This window comes from Vanessa atalanta, chromosome 4 (genome assembly GCF_905147765.1).
Source record: "Vanessa atalanta chromosome 4, ilVanAtal1.2, whole genome shotgun sequence".
NCBI lineage: Eukaryota > Metazoa > Arthropoda > Insecta > Lepidoptera > Nymphalidae > Vanessa > Vanessa atalanta.
Window position 1 is genome coordinate 2,001,463 of NC_061874.1, and position 21,379 is coordinate 2,022,841.

General features: G+C 32.1%; 1 protein-coding gene across 2 annotated transcripts in view; it reads left to right on the plus strand.

The window, feature by feature from the left end:
* LOC125077739 (CD151 antigen-like) overlaps positions 1 to 21,379 on the plus strand; it is a 107,324-nt gene that overhangs the window by 12,432 nt on the left and 73,513 nt on the right. For both annotated transcript variants that reach the window (XM_047689767.1, XM_047689764.1), the window contains exon 2: positions 20,281 to 20,306. The gene's annotated coding sequence lies outside the window, so the exon portion shown is untranslated. The remainder of the gene's footprint in view (positions 1 to 20,280; positions 20,307 to 21,379) is intronic.

Sequence of the window (21,379 nt, forward strand, 5' to 3'; positions counted from 1 at the left end):
GCCATCTCGACTCTTAAGAAATAATTGTACTTAAATATTTAGTGCATGTTTAATGTTTATGATTCCCATTATAGACTCGACTCTTACGCACGTGTGTTCCAAATATAACTCATGTTATTAAATAACTCCTGAAGCCATACAGTACTTCTAAAATTAAAACTAATTACATATTTTAATATTTAATTTTGACATAAAGAGGTATGATAAAGGCAAAATCGTTTGAATGTTGCAATTATAAGTCCCTTTCTCACTCGGTTGATCCCAGTAGAATTTGTATTTCTAGCTGCCGGTAGCGGTGCGGTATATACATAAGTGAGCGCCTAGAATTGGCGAAAATTCTGATTGCCGCGCGTTTTGTTTTGTTTAATTACACGCTATTCTTGCTATGCGATAACATGCCCTTTTTCATCTGTACCGATCGACGGTATTGTATTATTTTACTAATTATTAATCAAAAATCAAATTCAAAATATTCTTTTAAAATCAAAATTAAAAGATAGTTATTCGAGTAGGCTCATAAAAGCAAGCAAAGCTCAAATTTGAATCGTCATGTTACAGTCTTGAATTAAATATAAAGGCTACCATAGGTTTGGAAAGTAGTTTCTACCGAGAACTATGTATTATTTTGAGGACTATGAAATATTTTAACTATAGAATGATAATTAATACAGAGATTGTCACAGTTTCTACAGTAGTACTCTCGTCTCTACAACGAGTCAAAAGTGTTTATAAGAGGCTGCAGGAATAATGTTAATAAATAAAGAATTATGGAAACCGGTTTTCCATTCAATTTTATAATTCATCATCGTACTCTTCTCTTTAGATGTACATAATAAGCTATTATTAAATTTCACTTTGTTAAATAAATTGTATACATAAAAAATAACATGAATGTAATAAAGCAATCGAAATAATTATTATGTATAGCCCGGTTTAATCATTTTCACTTCGTAAGCGAATTTTCGAGATACCTGATCTTACATCGCCACATGATCTGCCCATAAAAAAGTAATACGTATTTGAATCCCTACTAAACTTTCTAATATAGAAGCGGAGATTGAACACTCCGTCCATAAACCGGCGAAACGCATAACTCCCTTTTATAGCGTAAGATTTTATTATTCGGCTTACGCAGGCAAAATAAAATCAAAATGCTCAAATGACCACTTATTTCATTACGGATAAATATAATATTAAATGTACTTGAAAAAGTTTATAATTTCATAAATATACAGACAAGTTAATATTTTTCGACTTGTTATAAATGTAACGAAATCAAATATGACAAATGACAAACAGTATATTGTTTGACATTTATTTAAAAAAGTAAAACAGGTGGGTAAAAAATGGTGACACAATAAGATGGGACTATACAATTTTATAACTCCAGTGAATCGTTAGTTATACGCCTAAAAATTATACTTCTTATATTGAATAAAGACTCAGTTATATTCCAAAATTAGTTCAATTCAAATTTCATATTTAATTAACCTTCAATTTCTTAAATAAATTAAGATTTAATTTGCCACACATGAGGCAGAATTTCGTTGAAATTAGACACATGCAGGTTTCCTCATGATGTTTTCCTTCACCGCCGAGCACGAGATGAATTATAAATACAAACTAAGCACGTGAAAATTCAGTGGTGCTTGCCTGGGTTTGAACCCGAAATCATCGATTAAGATGCACGCGTTCTAACTACTGGACCATCTCGGCTCATCAATTCATTAACTCGAGGTGTAATTATGTGGTATGTAAATCATTGTCGTGTTTTGTGAAATAATAATAATACGAAATGTAGAAATTAGCGCAACGTTCAACCGCTGACCGGAAACCATTTAATTGAAACGGTATGCCCACAATTCGGCCTGTGTTATTTGATAAAAAAATATTTTACCTAAATCCAATCGCCGATATAATTAAGGCTGATTGAACGTGCAGGCCATTTCGAAGCCTTATTAAATTAGTTTAACAACCCGCTAGAGTCGCAATCTCGTTAAAAGAGGCCAGGTCAGTCCGGTCAGCGTCATATAGAGTCAAAGAGACCCTTTACTTAATACTAATTAATGATAGAGAGTACATGTCAACGTAATTGTGCTTTTACTATTTCTGTTAATTTTAGGCTAATGCATTTATATGTGTTCCAGTCGTTTATGTGTACCATACGTGTAGAAAATCGTATGTGTGAGTAAAATGAATTTGGTCTTGCAACAAACATTGCACATGTTTTGCTCACTGTGTTCATTCGCACATGTGAGCATTGTGTGAATATGTGTGAATGTATTTAATTTAAAATATTTTGAATTTCGAACATTTTATGTGATTTTTCGTTTGTGTATGTATGCGACTGTTTGTAAGCAAAAACTTTTTGATTTTCCAATATATATTACGTAGTTGATCTTTAGGCACACTATTTTATATTGAAATTTAGGTATCAAGATGCTAAATGAATTAAATGTTGCCTTCATTTTATTAACACCATTTCGCGTTTTCATATATTAAAACCAAACGAATACATTTTGTGACTATTTCAATATAGGACAAATGCGTAGACACCAGTATACTTTTCAAAAGAAAAATTATTTTCCATATACTGACTGGCAATTATCTTGAGCCAATTGAGGAATTGAACCAACATTTGATTAACCTGGCCCATGACTTCTGTTATTTGTACCCAGGACTTCTGCATGAAGTCTGCTGACTAATTAGCCAGCCGCCAGACCTGCGCTGTAGTCAACTTTTTTCTATAATTATAGTTGAATGCATCGTATTCCAGGCCATATAATTATCATAATTGTTTAATTAATTCCTATAATTAGCATTTCATAATAACAGAGATCTGTTTATTTTTGTTTACTCGTTGTTTTACAATTTTAAAATATTTTTTTAATAACACGCAGATCTATTCATTGTGCAATATATTAAATAAATTTATATTTGAGTGAAGTTCCTTTTTGGATAGTAACGATCATATTTCAGCCAATCATAGGTCTCTAGTGGACGTAGGCCTTTTAACTTGTCTCAAAGGTCTCAATGATCACTCAATCACCACCTCTTTTAATTTCTGGTCTGGTTATAGAGCTCATCGCTCTAGGCCACATCTTGAGTTCGATGTCGTTTTGTATACTACTAATCAAACAATCTATTGAACAGACCAATTTAAGAATACACTTCTGAAAATATCAACGTTTCCACGCGTTTTTACATTCCATGTATTTTTTTTTTCAAGAAATAAATTATATATCAGTACACAAATGACTTATTTGATTTTTTAAGATTATTTTTGTAGTAATATTATATATCTACATCAAGTAAGCAATAAGTAAAATAGCTCTAGTAGTCGGAACGGCAAGCATTATAGAGGTAATATTTGTATTCGAATTCGACACTGCAATGCGGCTTCAGTTCCATTGAACTATAAAGACTCATAACTAACTCATCACTTACTTAAAACCAGACTCTATATCGAATATTGTAGAGGCAATGTAGAGCCATAGTTTTAATGGAGTGCGTTTGAAGCTTTTAAATTGGGTTATTTTTATAATAAATTTTAATTGAAAAACATATTGCATCCGTTTTATCGCAAAACGCACCAAAAATGTTTTATGATATGAAAAATATTCTTGCAACAAATTCACTTTTTAGATTTATTTTTTATTGACTCGCTGACTGTTTTTTACGATTTTTTATTAACAAGTTCATCCTTTATCCCAGGTAACCAACGGAGATATGGAGTAAAAGTTTAAAAAGTTTTAAAGTATGGTTTAAAGTCCTCTCTAATTTTAACAAATAAAAATATATTTGGAATCAATTTAACTTTTTATATTCAAACAATTTAACGTTTTTATTGACTATTTTTTCAGCATCAAAGAAGGATTTGTTCTCTATGACAAATATTAAAAAAAAAATATTACTTTACCCCAAATATTTGAAATAAGGGGCACATAAAATAAATAGAATCTCTGTTCAAAGTCTCGTCTAACGATGTCGTGAACATTTCACATTAAACAAAAATGAGATACTTAAACAAATATTATTTCATTTTGGGTCGAGACGGATTGATGACATGAGTTTCGAGTTTAAAACATCGCATATAATATGAGCTGTCATATCTCACGAGGCACCCTTACCTTAATTAAATGAGCACAACCAACGTATGTACTATTAACAAAATTTCACTTGTCATTTCATTATTATATATTTTAGTATCTAGTATTGTATTTACGTAACCGGCAAACGGTTACCACCATATTGAATTTGTTGAACTTTACTTCCCCGATTTCGTACGGGTAAAATTCATACAAAGGTAAACAGTACAATGGTAAGGCTATACTCCAATAATATTCTCGTCACTCGTCGTCGTTAGTACGATTTAAAAATCGTATTGCATTAAACTACTATACAAAGGTCTCTTTCGTAAACTAGCTTTTAATATATAATAATATTACCTCCGATTTAGCCTTAATATATGTTTGAGAGTGAAGCGTACTCTGTACTTGTCAACTTCTGGATTTTAAATTCATATTTTAAAAATGGAACGGTTTATTAAATTGGGAAATATTTATATTTGTATGTAAGAAATGGATTAATGGATAATTATAATGTGTATGTAATTATACTCGTGATAGAGCAATCTTCAGTCGTATTAGTTGTATTATTAGTGTATTTATTAAAGAAAGAAGACAAATATTAAATTATAATTACAATAGAATTGAATCAGGTAAATTTAGAGGTATTTACTATATTTATATACCCCATTCATCGATAAGCCTTTAAAGAACAAATGCTACCGAACAACCCTACCCTCTAGTAAGCACCACTAAATTTTAATCTCGCCACGTCTTCTTTTGGTCATCAGTCCACCTAGACCGGGTTCTTCTCTTTACGAATCCTTGTCTCCTTTCTACTTTTGCCACTTCAAAAACCTAACTCTACAGTAAATCTATGTCGGCTATCGTCGTTCGTCTGCGGATTTCGTCGATATGAAATCAGTCTCGTAGTAAAATACCGAACATTGCTCTGTCTATAGCCAACTGAAGAGGACAACGGACATCACTAGTAACATGCATTGCTCGAATACATTCTATGTCAATCTCTAAGGCATGTAATTTGTATCAGGTGATTTGTCTTAATTTCCCGAATGCTGCTCATTGGAGTAGCATTTCAAATCAAAATATACTTTATTCAAATAGGCTTTTAAAAGCACTTTTGAATCGCCATTTCACAAACTATATTAAATGATGCTACTCCCGTACCACATACCATTCTTCGAGTAACCCCCTTTTTTGAATTTTAACTTAGATCGGGATACTTATCTTAAGTAAACTAGTCGACAATTTCAGGGGCAGAACGGGCTTTCAACGACATTTATATTTATTTACTCGTAATACAATATTTACATTGCAAATTAAACGAAAACAAAAAAATATAGACTAATTAAGGCTAATATTTTACTTATTTATTTGGTAGTAAGGTTAACCCACTCATTACATATTCTACTGGCAAACAGCAACTGTTGTTATTGTCGTGTTCCGGTTTGAAGGGTTATTGAGCCAGTTTAACTACAGATACAAGGGACATACCCAATGTCGGCGACTAATTGGAGGAATGTTCAATATTTCTTACAACGCCAACATCTATGGGCAGCGATGACCACTTACCATAAGGAATATATATATATATAGAGAGAGGTATATAATAATGTATACTTCCCACGAACAAATAAAGTTTAGTTTAAATAAACCAATATTATACAGAATCCTCGTCTCATATAAGGTGTAAATGTTAATTAGTTAATAAGGTTATACATCATATATCATCATGTATATACATTACGTATAAATAATTAATTAGTCATTTCCATGAGCCGAGATGGCCCATTGGTTAGAACGCGTGCATCTTAGCCGATGATTTCGGGTTCAAAACCAGGCAGGCACCACTGAAATTACATGTGCTTAATTTGTGTTTATAATTCATCTCGTGCTTGGCGGTGAAGGAAAACATCATGAGGAAACCTGCATGTGTCTAATTTCAACGAAATTCAGCCACATGTGTATTCCGCCATCCCGCATTGGAGCAGCGTGGTGGAATATGCTCCAAACCTTCTCCTCAAAGGGAGAGGAGGCCTTTATCCCAGCAGTGGGACATTTACGGGCTGCTAATGTATGTTCCACGACTGGTGTGGCGTCAAGAGCAAATTAAGATATAAAAAATACACAATCCTGTAGAGAAAGATATACTCATATTAAATACATAAACAAAGCCTAATATATATGTTAATATATTGCATTTAATCACAAGCCCGACGTCTTTTTCATATAGATTTAATAAACCGTTTCAAAAAAAAAATTTGAATCGTAATTTTAAATTAAAAAGAAGACAATCTGTTATTTTATAATGGTATTTCACATCTACAAATATTATTATTCATAAGTGACTTATTATTTTATAACACAATACTCTCTTATTAAATCCGACCAAAATCATTTATATAAAATATCGGCAAGTCATATGACTCGCACTGTCAAAAGTTATCAGATCTCACGTAGAGCCAAGTTTCTAACTCTACACGCCCTAGCTCTACAAGACCTTACTTCAGAAACTCAATACACCTCGTATATGTGGCTTGGCTATTTAGCAAGAGCCTAAAGTGAAGTTAACCACCGTCCATTACTTTTCTGTTATAAAATTCTTCTTGTAGTAATGAACTGAGATTCTGTAAACACAAATATATACATATTATATCATTTTCTAGCGACCCGCCCCGGCTTCGCACAGGTGCAATGCTGCCACTAAATATACTACAGAATGTCTTACAACATTCATGTACAACAGTCGTTAGTCAATACAAACCGCTATGTCTCTGCCTTTTAAATCTATAATATCTTCGAAAATATTCATTTAAATTACATGCTGTAAGGGGCCATATTGATCTATATTAAATGCACAATGTATTTAATTGGATAAGGATGAATGCTGTATTGATTAACATTGCTTCGGAAATAAGCCATTATTTCTCGTATAAAGTAAAGGATAAAAAATAGTTGTTGTGGGCTATCACTAAGAGATAGACATGTACGTACATTATTTTGATCTATCTCGAAGGGTTTAGTTAACGTTTGCAACGTAAGCGCAATAAATGTCTTTATTTCTGACTTATTACTTATCACTTAAGAAACCTCAAAAATTAATAGTGTTTCTCTACAAGATTGTGTATGTATTATACATATAAAAATTCCTCTTGAATCAATCTATGTATAAAAAAAAGAACGAATCAAAATCCGTTGTGTAATTTTAAAGATCTAAGCATACATAGGGACAGACAGCGGTAAACGACTTCGTTTTATGCTATGTAATGATAATAGTATATGAATATATCATTTCTTAAAAGAGAAGAAAACAATTAAGATAACAATAATAAGCCTGTCTCAATTGTCTTATCCTTTCGTAATAAGTCGTTATGTGACAATAGTCGTACCGGCCCGCGACCTCCGGCCTCATTATAAGATTAATAACCTCATTACTTCGTTGTAACACAACAAAGAGATGTCATTTGAACAATATCCTTCCAGTTCAACATATTTCTGTTTTTTTATGTTTAAATATAGCTAAATATAAAACGGAACTCATTGTCATCAATGCTATTATTATATATAGGTAAAATTTGTTTGTTTTTATGTAGGAGGTAATCTCCGGAACTAATGAACGAATTCTATTTCATTTATTGCAGTGGTAGAAAGCTACATTATTACTGAGTCTATATACATTTTATTTATATACAAATCATAAAACTTTCTTTATTAATAAATAGCACATAACGAAGTCGGAGCGAATCGCTAGTTTTATTTATAAAAACGATGAGCGACTGGGGTATTCCCCTGATAATAAGTATACATAATGACCGACAAACATTATATAACATTACATCGAAGTTTAGATCATAAGGACAACATTTTTTTTAAATGTAAATTTTAGATTATCCGTCCAATCAGATACAGTTAAATACGGTGTCATCGAAAGCAAGACCATCATCATCATCATCCTCCTGCCCTTATCCCAATTTTACTTGGGGTCGTCGCAGCATGTCTTCTTCTTCCATACTTTTTTTTTCTTCCTCTTCCAGACATCGTTCCTACATTCCAACTTGCACACCTCAATCTTAATCTCAATCTTAATCTAATCCGTGATGGTCCCGGATTAGAATAGGACCTCCCCAACTCTACCCGTGGGTGTCGTAAGAGGCGACTAAGGGTATTCAAGGCCCACTGCATATCACCTGCACTTAGGGCTACCCGCACGGTGGCGGGTAAACCACCACGACAGCATTCCCAAGGAGGGTTTGTGTCAGGCAGGCGGCCGACCATAAAATCTTAAGCCAAAACTCTTAGCAGCATCGAAAGCAAGACCAAACATACTATTTATACTTTATCTTGAATTTTATATTTTTATACTGTAAGATTTACTAACCTTTGTTTTCGTCGTCATTACCAGGCGAGGAAACTAAGATATTATGCCAAGAGTTGATTAGGATCTTATATTACGTCGTAAGATAAATTACGTAGTAGGTGGTCACTACTTATAGGCATTGAATATTAAGTATTCATTCTGCGTCTGATGTTATGTCTTTTGTGTTTGTAATTACGCTAGCTTATTCACTCTTAAAGCATAAGGTATCTACACAACATACATATACCAACTTGAGTGGGTGATACAATACGCTCGGCGTTGCACTAATCCTATCACTGGTTATATATTATATTAGACTAGATTTACACCTGACTTCGGTCGGGTAAAGTAAATAAAACAAAACAAACACGGTTTTTCATTTATAAGCAATTTATTGTAGATAAATTTCCTATGAATTTACCGTACTACAGCACAAAATTATTATTTGGAACACACTTACTAAACGCACCCGTAAACGTCAATTATGGCCACCCGTTGAACTTCATGTCATTGAATTTTATGGATTTTATACCGAAATACCTCGAATATACGAATTTTACGGATATACATATTATGTTGTTGACTAAAAAATCATTATTTCTTTAACGACCTGTAAGTGTTGATAGGTTTCGATCGGAACTATAGTAGATCTGCACGAAATTATTAAAATTGATTGTAATGAAAATCTCAAAATACATGGATCAATTAGGTGTATCGTAAATAATTATGATTGGTTTAAATTAAAACGTTATTTTAAAAGATTTTATCAGTTTAGATGTTTTACTTGTGGCATCGTGCAAATTGCTGAAAAATGCTTTGTGAAATTATCAACGGATCAGAATGTAGATTCTATCGAATCCAACTGGAAAATAACTATGTAACTCTTTTTAACTATTAAATAATTATGTTTATATTGTAAACATCTGTTTATGATTTATACAAAAACCATGAAATAAACAATTTGAAAATATTGTGGTAGCCGTTACTCCTACGTATCTAGGACTTTTATCTGGCATCGTATATTTGTATATACGAAATATATATATGTTCCAAATGAAGACTGAAATATTATTAAAAGTAATATCTTATAAAGTATTTGTTTATTTCCTCAAACGTCAAGTATGCCACAAAGTATCCAATTTTCATTTAACAAAATACCTAAATCAAGTTCTTTGTAAGAAATAAAAGGAAATTGTGGAGGCTTAACTTCATTCCTTCTAGCGGTTCGTTAACCCGCAATGAGAGATTTTTCATTTCGCTTTTTTATCAAAATTATATATTTTTTTTCGACAATTCTCACGCATTGCTACATTCCAACTTGATTAAACTTTGCCCGGTGGGCTAATACTGTGGTGTGGCGGAAACTTTCTCGCAACTGTCTTGAAAATAAGATTACAATTTAAAAAAGAATACATTTTTCTTTTATTTTAAGTATAACAACTTTTAAATTATATTGACATAACATCAATTTCAATTATCTCACGCTTATGGGAGATAATTAAAATTACGGATAATAAATTAACATAATTATAATCGTAACAAAAGATTTGGTTCTCTTTTGTTTTTAAGCGACTTCAAAAAGGAAATTCTGAATTTCATTGTTTTGTTTGTTTATTACGCAATATCTTCGCCTTTTGTGGTTTCACATTGATTATTTCTTATAATAGGTCTCGAAGGAAAAAATATATCTCAAAATGTGGTTGAGGTAAAACTTAAAGACAAATGAATAAAATATAAATCTTATACGACACGACATGACTTGAAAAGAAGAGTCTCCCCATTCCTCAAAAGCCGGTAACGCTCTTGCAAGACCCTCGATGTTAGGGCCATGGACTATGGTACTCGTATGTGACACTTTAATTTGAAATATGTCATAAAAAAGTGCATTGCATTGTTTTAATTGCCAATAATTTGAAGCAATACAAGTCTTTTTCTTGTATATGCGATATAATAAAAAATACATACAGTAGTTACGAACTAAACTACAAGTTAATGTATGTATTCGTATACGTTAAAATAAATAAATAAGGATGAACTTTTGTAGTCATATTTACGTCATAAGAATGAACAAATCTACAACAATAAACAATTTAATTGAAATCATTGGACTATACGTATAAATTTTACAATATCTTCGGAGATAAGTTCGTTTGTTGTAATATCAAGTGAGCAAACATAACCAGTGCGCTGTGAGGCGGCGCGGATAAAACTTCAATCCGTAATATTTTCCTTGCCACAGAAACAATATGAGAACAAAATCTATCCGCAAATTTCGCTTTTCAGCTTAACGTTCTGATTTTATACGAAATATAAAACACAGAAGTTCGATTCTGTAAGAATATTCGTATTTCACTCGTGACAAACGATAACGGTGATACGCAATTTCGATAAATTTACCCTATAAATTTTATAATTACTTTAGTAAATGTCGTATATCAGATATTGATATACTAATCGTGTATTGCGGTGAGTTTCGAGTTTATTCTTACAGAATTCAGAACATATGCTCCACAAGCATATGTTGTCATGACTTTTAATATTTTTGAAAAGAAAAATACTCAGTTCAGTTTCAAGTATTTATTATTATATATTTATTATTTCAACTATCAACTCCTAGTATTGTTTTGTTCCGGTTTGAAGGGTAAGTGAGCCTCATTACTGGCACAAGAGAGTCCTGCCGGTAGAATGAAAAGACATTAGCAAAAAATTATAATATCTTAGATTTCATGTTTCAAAATGCATTAACGATATAAGAAGTACTTTATACTTGTTACATTCCTGATACGGATAACCATCCAAAAATTTTTTACCAAAAATTATAATTTAAGTTTTATTTGTAGTATACTATTTTCGCATGCAGCTTCGCTCTCGTTTTAGAAGTTGGTCGGAGGTGAAGTTATCATCATATTAGCATCATAACAAATTTCATAAAATTTAGTTCACAGACATTCCGCATTTATAATTTTAATATAGATTAACTACCCGTCGTGGCTTTGCTCGATTAGAATAAAGGTCTACTTAGAATATTTGTATTAAAGGAGAATCATACTGATTCTGGGATGGGAACTCTATCAGGCCTGCGCAAAAAAACTCATTAAAGTTCTATCGGAATCGAATGAATGTTTTAGGAACGCATAGAGGACAAACGTCATGAAACAATGTCAAGCATGGGTATTATTTACTTTTACGAACCGGTGGTAGTGTTTCATTTGACTATAAACTGGTAGGTGTAATGCTTCTATATTGAAAAAAGGAATTTGAGTTTAAGTTTGAAATATGTAAGTAGAAATTCCCCTACTCACTAGAAGACTAAACAAGCAATGAAAAATAAAATTTAACGTAAATATTTGTGTAGCAAAAGGGTTGAGCTTAGTATAGCTGAGACGAAATTGTATATAAAACCTTTTTTCGTAAATAATCTGTATCGTGTCTACAATTTTCAAAAGAGATCTCTTGTACCAGATAATTTATACGTCGTTGTAAATTTAATATGTATATTGTTTGGTACAAGAATAAATTAAAAATGTTAATCTATATCTTTTACATATAATAAAATTGGAGTGTCTGTTTGTCATATTAAAATAGCCGCTTTTTACTAAATGCATATGTATGTATACACGTTTCATATACCAAAGTAACATTTTTTACAATTATTGTCTATCTGTCCGTCTGTTTGTTCCGGCTAATCTCTGGAACGGCTGGACCCATTTTGACGGGACTTCACTGGCAGATAGCTGAGATAATAAGGAGTAACTTAGGCTTTATTTTAGAATTACATATAAAATAATAATAAAGTCACGCTGCAATTTCCAAATATTGTCCGATACCGCGCGCAGCACTCACGCATGCCACCTACGCCGTCACATCGGGTGCCTCCTACCAACGATTTAATATCACAAAAGCTGCCTAACACAGAATTAATAAGTTATAGTAAAATCTGCGAACTGAACAAAAAAATTTTGTTAAATTCAAACGCACACGAAGTCGCGGGCACAGCTAGTAAATAAAATATAAACTTATTAATATTCTATGCGAATTTACTTTAAGTCAAAGATTGTATTTAATATTTTATGTCTCGTAAACTCGTAAAACAGATCTAAGTCTCGTAATTTTAAACACTCAACTCATTCCCTATTACCCATTTTTATGACGTTAATATATTACGGCTACGCTTCCGAGGCGAGCTGTTTCCAGAACTCGTCAAACTTCGAATGCTACATTGGAAAACTTCTCCATGAAGAACGATTTAACGACAATGTACTTTTTGATTAATTAACCACTTTGTAATTATTACACTACGCGATACGACAAAGATATTATTTTAAAATTGAATATTTAAATATTCATAATTGGTCTTTTTTATGATATAGGTAAGCGGACGAGCAAATGGGTCACCTGATGGTGAGTGGTCCACCACTGCCCATAAACATTGGCGCTGTAAGAAATATTAACCAACCCTTACATCAATCTTTAAACTGTGAATTAACTTTCTTATATCTTTCTTAATAGACATCAATGTAACTAATTATAAAATTGGATTAAACTCTAGTCACAATCGTATCTTATAATAAATTAAAATGAAACAATATATCGTTCGCCCTAAATTGCATTGTATTGATGAGTTCACGAGATCTCAAATAAGTTGAGACAATTTAATCCCGAGTAAGACAACGTAGATATCAATTTTAGTCTTGTTTATACGATATAATCGCATAGATGAAAGCAAGTTGTAAACATATAAATATTAAAATCTAACGAAATGTACATACACGGTTACCTTTAATGACATATTAGTATATTTATATTCTTATAAGTTTTTATTTAATTTACCATTTTTGATTTTGTTTACGTCAAATTCTGCAAGCTGAATGAAAACCTCTTATCCTACGGAGTGGACATTTTAAATGTTGGTTCAGTTACGATAACGGTGCATTTTTATGTCGACCATGACCTGAGTTGTTTCCAGAATTGATATCAGATAGTGGAACTCCTCAACTATCAAAAGCATAAACACATATATATATATATATATATATATGTTTATATATATATATATGAGCATATTATAAATATGCAAAACTTTTTTCAAAAAAAATATTGTTGAATATAATCTTAAATGATATTTTTACTAAGGTACGAAGTAAGATAGGACAGTACCACTGTACTGTTGATCAATTTTGTAGATCTTATCCAGTGTTAGCTATATAAAGGTCCGTCTGAGTGGAAATCACCTGTTTTCTATTTTTGTCAACTCGAAACAACAATATTTTTTTATTTGGGTTTTAGTTTTAATAATGAGTCAGTCGTATAATTAGGGGCACAAGGGTCATAACATTTTAGATACCACAGTTGATTGCGCATTGATAGGTATAAGACATTCATACTTTTCAGTGATGGTTCCTATAGCGAAAATGGCCACTTAGTACCAGAGTGCCTATTTTCTCGTCTACTTCCCTCTAGTAAGAAACCCTTACCTGGGTCAAGCATTAAATAATTTAGTCCAACCATATAAAAACAATTGAAAATTCATTGAATTACGTTTAATAAAATCATCAATTTACTGGAGTATTTGTCGAGCAAATTAACAAAAATACGACGCAAAATTTAATTTAGTAGAATTGTTTGCTTAATGGCGTTTTGTTGCGCGAACGAGCGCAGAAAATAGATTTTAAATTACACTTTCGTATGGTTAAGCGAGCAAATAAAATAGTTTGAACACACCTCAATATACACCGAGACTGCTCGTTTACAACCACATGAGTTTAAACTTTAAACGGGAATGCGACCTATAAAGTACAGTTTGTAGTTGAACATGATTTTCATTAACTCCGAATATAATTGATGTCTATAACTTATATAATCTAATGAATTTAATTCAAGCTATTTAAGGAAACTTAGCATGTTTTGATATATTTTTTTTAATTTATCACATTAGCTATGTGATAAATTAAAAAAAATATATATATAGCTAATAAAAAAAGGTACGAATTTAAGTAGTTTAACCAAAAAACATATTATACAAGATAATAATTAGTAATTGTTTTTTACAAGACAGATGTCATTCGTAAATTATTAATATTATACTAAGCATTTGTTCTTCGCAATCTTTGCAAAAAAATATCTAATTTTGTTATTTATTTTATTTAATGATTTGTTTAGCTAAATAATTCAACGATTAAATTTAGTATCATCGATAATATTGTTACAATTTTTCATATTCGGCTAATATTATATTATACTAAAATTATATTATACAATTCAATGATAAATATATTAGGAATCGCATCTCTCTGGTTATGGGGACATTGGGTTGGCACAAATCGTGACCGCAACAAATTGCTCCTGCTGCCAGGACATTATATCGCCATTCATTTGAATGTTCAGTGCATTAGCACTTGATTTTAAATTTAGAAATTAGCTTATTGTATGTATAAATACATGTACATGTAATTTAACTGAATATTAGTTAGTCTGAAGCAACAAGAAATCGCGAAAATTGCTCAAAAGATTCTCGGTCCAATTTTAACGAAAAGTACTGAAAATACGGCGTCCATAAAATCTATTTTGCGAGCTGAAAATGGAACGTGTTGATTTTGAAAAAACAACCCAACCTGTATCATTGCACTAGCCGATGTGCTCGCTAATAAATATCAGATTCCAGGAAGTAGTATGTGTCAAATTTGGTACAACATGAAATTGTTTAGAGCCGAGATGGCCCAGTGGTTAGAACACTTGCATCTTAACCGATGATTTTGGGTTCAAACCCAGGCAGGACCACTGAATTTTCATGTGCTTAATTTGTGTCTATAATTCATCTCGTGCTCGGCGGTGAAGGAAAACATCTTGAAGAAACCTGCATGTGTCTAATTTCAAAGATATTTTGCCACATGTGTATTCCACCAATCCTTCTCCTCAAGGGGAGAGGAGGCCTTAGCCCAGCAGTTGGAAATTTACAGGCTGCTAATGTATGTGTAAAATTAAATTTTTGTTTATTAACATCCTGTTTTAAACTATCAAATAAGATTACTATCAGTATACAAGTATACATATATTGACATTTTACTTTAAAAGATCAGAACACTTATCTAGGGTCGATTATATCCCAGTATTATTATATAACCTATAAAAAAAACTTAGAACTTGGATTCTGTGATTTGTATACAACGAGGTAATTTATGATATTGATTTTTTTATTTAAAATAAAATATTCGTTCAACTTTACTATATTAATATTTTAAAACATGTCATAAGTAAACTATTTGTGAACCCACTTTTATATTTTATACGAGAGCATTCGTTCATTTAAAGGAGAAATTTCTAACACATGTTGGTCTTAATTCGTCGTTCGGCAAAGGGCCAAGTTAAAAAGATGTGAAATTTGGCTTATAACATTAACCTGGTGTCGCAGCCACTCGCAATAGGTATTGATAAAAACATACTGATAAAAAGCTAAACGAAGTACAAATAGTAAATTATGGGTTAATCTTAAATGGAGAAATGCCATAAGTAGAGATATCCCTTGAGGATATGATCGCTTAATGAGCCGTGACGACAAAGCTTTCAATTTCACTTAGTAAAGTCTGATTTGTAATCCTGTGTTTAAGACGTCAAAACGGTGATATTTTCCGAACATTAAAATCCGCGCTGTTTTTATACGAAATATGGTGAAAGGAAGAGCATATTAAGTAACATCTCAGGTTAAATTTGTATTCACCAAACCACTGTGGAACAGAGTGAAATAATATTCGAATATTCTTCTTAATAGGAGAAAAGACAGACTTGGCAAATCATTATTTATACCATGTTATTTAATACTGTAACATAAGTTACAGCTTCAATATTTTTTTATGAATTCCATAAATTTATGAATTGATTATTGGGACGAAAGAAAAGTGGACTGTAGTTTTGGTAAAAAAGGGGTTGTTACTACAAAACTGGGCTCTGACTTGTGAAGACACGTTCTTCTTGGGAGCGCTCCCTTGGTTTACATACACTTGAAGAACACAGCCAAAGAGATGGGTGATATTATAGGAGAAGGATAAGTCCGTTACACAAGCTAATTTCAAAAGCGCGGCGCACTCACACAACACACTTTACCGCGGCTCACACCAGAAGGGAAGAGAAAAAAGAAGTACGTCATACGTCAAATCATTCCACAGACAAACATTGACACCTCAATGCACGCATAAACCTAAATACGCTACAAATAGTAATGTCAAAGATAATCCAATTGAATTAAATACAAATGTGTCTCGATTAGAGAACGATTTAAGAAAATTGCAGTTTGGTTTCTGTGAGCAATTGAACTGGGTAATGATGTTCGGTTTATTTGTCGTCTTTTGTTCCATGACCTTCTATCAGTGACTATATTCACATATTTATGGGTACATACATACAGAACTATACATATAATAAAATTGGAGTGTCTGTTTGTAATATTAAAATAACCGCTAACTAAATGCATATGTATGTAAACACGGTACATATATCAAAATAACATTTTTGACAATTTTTGTGTGTCTGTTTGTTTTTTCCGGTAAATCTATGGAACGGCTGGACCGATTTTGACGGGACTTTCACGGCAGATAGCTGGTGTAATAAGGAGTAACTTAGACTAAAAGAATAACCTTTTTTTGTAAAATTCAAATACAATATTTACACAAAGAGGCAAATTATTTTCGTACAACACTGGTATTTTCACCGTACGTATCAATTGGTTTACCGTCCAAAGTTTTATTGTAAATGATTTTTATGAGATCGCCCAGTGGATAGAACGTCAATCTTAATCGAACAAGGAGCTCTAATCCGGTATCGATACCGCTTAGTTTTATTCTATTTAAAATAAAGAATTCTAGCAATGCCCAATACTAATTCAGAGATTACTAATATTCCTACTTGCCCCTGCTTTTAAGGACTTGTGTTAGGAGTGGGGACGACAATAGCCTAAGGGGTCGGTATCGATCCTGCGACTTTTTCATCGCCAACCCATTTTTTTTCAAACCATTACGCTCTTGATGCTTCAAATTTTTTATTTAGTTTATTTAAATTGTCTCGTGCTATATGTGTTAAAGAATATTAACTACAAATGATTCGAACTTCACCCAGCGGCGCAACATTCAGTGGCTGTTACTAATTACTACTACATTATTGACTTACTTCGTTTTAAACGCACAAACATAAAATAAATGTATGTACGTTTAAAAGTGTTTGTATGTGTGTGAGTTAATTTTAATCTGATCCTAAGATAATTTTAATTATTTCCCCGGAGACGGTATTCGATTACATTATCTTAACAAAACCGTAGTCATTATATTTGGAACATTAAACGTGGCGTACACTGTACAAATAATGTCAGACTATTGTATATGTACGCCATTAAAAGTGTACATTTAGTATACGTTTATTTTGTAACAAAAATTGTCTTCTAATTAATTGAAAAACTTCCAAATACGTCAATCCATTTAACTTATTTTTTATCTTGTATTCAATTAAATAAATATATATTTTATTCAAGTAGGCAGCCTAGTTATCAAGTCGAGAAAATAAATATTTTTACAAAATCTACTGCAATTATTGGCTTAAAACAGAAAAATCAATACTGCGTTTGGAAACATTGTTCTTTAACAATAAAGTCTCGTCCAATGATGATTTCAATTGCATTTATATTTCAGTATGAAAAAAGCAAATACATTTGTTACTTCTAACGACTTTAAAACCGCATTCAAAGAGTTTATTGATTCTCGCCCCCTTGGTTTTTTTAGTAAAGGGATCAATAAACTATCTATGAGATGGAAAAAAGCATAGATAACAACGATGCAGTGCAACGAACAAAAAAAATTACTTTGTATTCCTCCCTCCCTAGTATAAAACGCCAATTTCATATGTATGGACCTAATATCTATTGGCAGCAGTGAATATCAGGCGGCCCTAAACTAAACATTAATACATATGTTGATGTTCAAATCACAATGCGAACGCAAAAAAAACTATATGATTATTACTCAAAATTAAATACAAGTAAAACCGCAGTAAAAACTCGTAAATAATAACAACGTAACTTATATAGAAGTCAAACGTATTCCCATACTTCCACGTCACATTCAACTTGACAAGGATTGCGGTACAAGTTACACGGCCAGAAACGAGCTTAATCGAAAAATTCTTCAAGAAATTCCTGAAACGCTTGCATGATTGAAGAGCAGCGCTGAAACCGCGTCATTCAACAATTTCGTAACGTATTTCCAGTCGTTAATATATTATATGCGTGAGGTCACACAAGTGTGCGTGCATTTATGTATAAGTTGCCTGCTTACACACATGTATATATCATATTTATATTACAAGATGGTAACGTCTTTTTAGTTTGGAGTGGAAGACCAATTGGCTTCCTAATAGTGAGTGGTCACTATCGCTCATAGACATTAGTGACGTAAGAAATTTGAATATTTCGTTACATCTCCAACGCGCCACTTAAATTGGGACCTAAAGTGTTAAACTCTGCCACCTATTATAAACGCATTCACATTACACTCGTTAACATAATATAAATGTATTTACTATAGTTATTCTGTAAAAAAAGCTTCGAAACTCATCTCAGAACACGAACATGACATGTCAGAAAATCATACGCGTCATCGACTATGATAATTATAATATTTACATGACGCATACATCGAAAAAGCGTATCAATATAAGAAGGTTACAAACATTTCACGAGTGATATACGCAGTGAGTTCTGACAGAATATTTCGAACATTTATTTTCATAGGTTCGTAGGATTGGGATACTTCTAGGAATTGGGCTTCAGTATTAAACATTTTTTTATTTAATTTGACATTTGTTCTTTGATAGTTGTTTAAAAACGAACTAAATGTTTTTTTTTTTTCTTAAAAAAAAATATTTGATTTTACTTTACAGCATCCGATAGAACAGAGACATTCTGAAAACCAATGTCGGAAAGTCTTGCTCTTGATGTACTACGTAAAAGAGTATTAAATTTAAAAAAAAAATTTATTCCAGTTACAATTTTTAGATGTCTGTTGTAGTGGACTAAATACTACTTTATCACAAAGGATACACTTTATCTTTCATTACATTTTGAGTATTTATTTTGTATACGAACAATAACAAAAATATTTCATTCGGTTTGATCATTTTTACCTCCGTTGTCTACAACAAAGAATCTTCTTATTGGCGATTGCTTTGTAAAATGGACAGCTAAATAACCTTCTTTATGTCGCTCTGGTCTGAATATAAAACTTGAGAGAGATTAAAAAATATAACAATAATCGACATAATATTGGATAAAGTAATTTAGGAGTTTCATTTTTAGTAACTCATACATGAATAAATATTTTCAACAATATACGTATTTATTAGAGCGGTCTAATCTCTGAACCTATATGATTCAGAGGTTAGAACGCGTGCATCTTAAATGATGATCGCGGGTTCAAGCCAACCTCCTATGAATTTTCATATGCTTAATTTGTGTTTATTATTCATCTCCTGCTCGGCGGTGAAGGAAAACATCGTGAAGAAACCTGTCTAAATGTGTCTAATTTCATCGAAATTCTGCGATATATCCACTAACCCGCATTCGAGCAGCGTTGTGGAATAAGCTGCAAGCCTTCTTCTTAAAGGGAGAGCAGGCATTAGCCCAGCAGTGAGAAATTTTCAAGCAACTTACAATTTTATTTATTTTTTTTAATTTTTTTATATTTTTTTCTTTTTATAATGTTACAGTAAATTACAAGGTTGTTGTCTCTAATGACATATATTTAATATTATATGTATTTGTTCGTCTAAATCTAAAATGAGAATTTTCCTTCTTTACAGATCTTGGATAAAGGAGCCTAAGCAAGGTAAATAATTCAATATGTGCATACGAATATTACCTAAACTCAACTTTTGGCTCTGAATACAACCTCTATACCATTAGGGAGATAAGTTTAATCCACTCGCAGAGTACGAAATGCACCCGTAATCGGTAAAAGTTGAACGATTTTAATGAAATTACTCCATATCGTTAATAGATTGTTTTTGTAGGCATACCTTTAACATGACTTTTTTTATATACAAATATTTAATTTTTACTTTAATAACAAGGTTTTGAGGTCGAAATAATTAATGAGCGAGACGTCAAAATATTTCGTGCGTTAATTAATTAATTATGTGTTGACTGTAGAACAATTGGTGAAAGACGAACGGTGGACGGACAATTGTATCACTAATAGATGGTTGGTGGTCTCCACCCACCATAGACATCGCTGTAAGAATTTTTGACATAGCTTTTACGCCACCAACATTCAGAACCTAAAATATTACGTTTAGTCTTCTTCATAATATTAACTGAAAAACGTCAGATGACAAAGGCCTTCCCCAAGGATTTCCACGACGTCCGTTCTTGTGCTATCTGCATCCAACGGCCTCTAGCGACTCTGAAGGTCGTCTGTCCACCTTGTACGGGGCCTGCTCATGCTGCGTCTTCTTCTTACGAATATCTTATCAATGATATCAGAAAGAGAGCAATCAGAATTAAAATTGAACGTATCTATTTATTTACTAAAATTTATTTTTTTATTTTAATAAAAGCACTTTTGTTTAAATTTTTCATGTGTTAATTAGTGTTTATACTTCATGTCGTGTTCGGCGGTGGAGGAAAACATTGTAAGGAAACCTGAATGTATTGAATATGAAACTGCCACATGTGTCTCCGCCAACCATCAACGCACCAGCTTAGTGGAATAAGTCCCAAACCTTCTCGTCAAAGTGGAGGATGCCTAGGCCCACAGCGAGACATTTACATTAATTATGGACTTACTGTTAATTTGGATTTATTGTTAATTTTAGATTTGGAACAGCCAGGTTCAGTTCAATGTTTACTATACAAAGGCCAAATGTATTAATTACAGGCTTGATTAATTAAGTTCTGCGA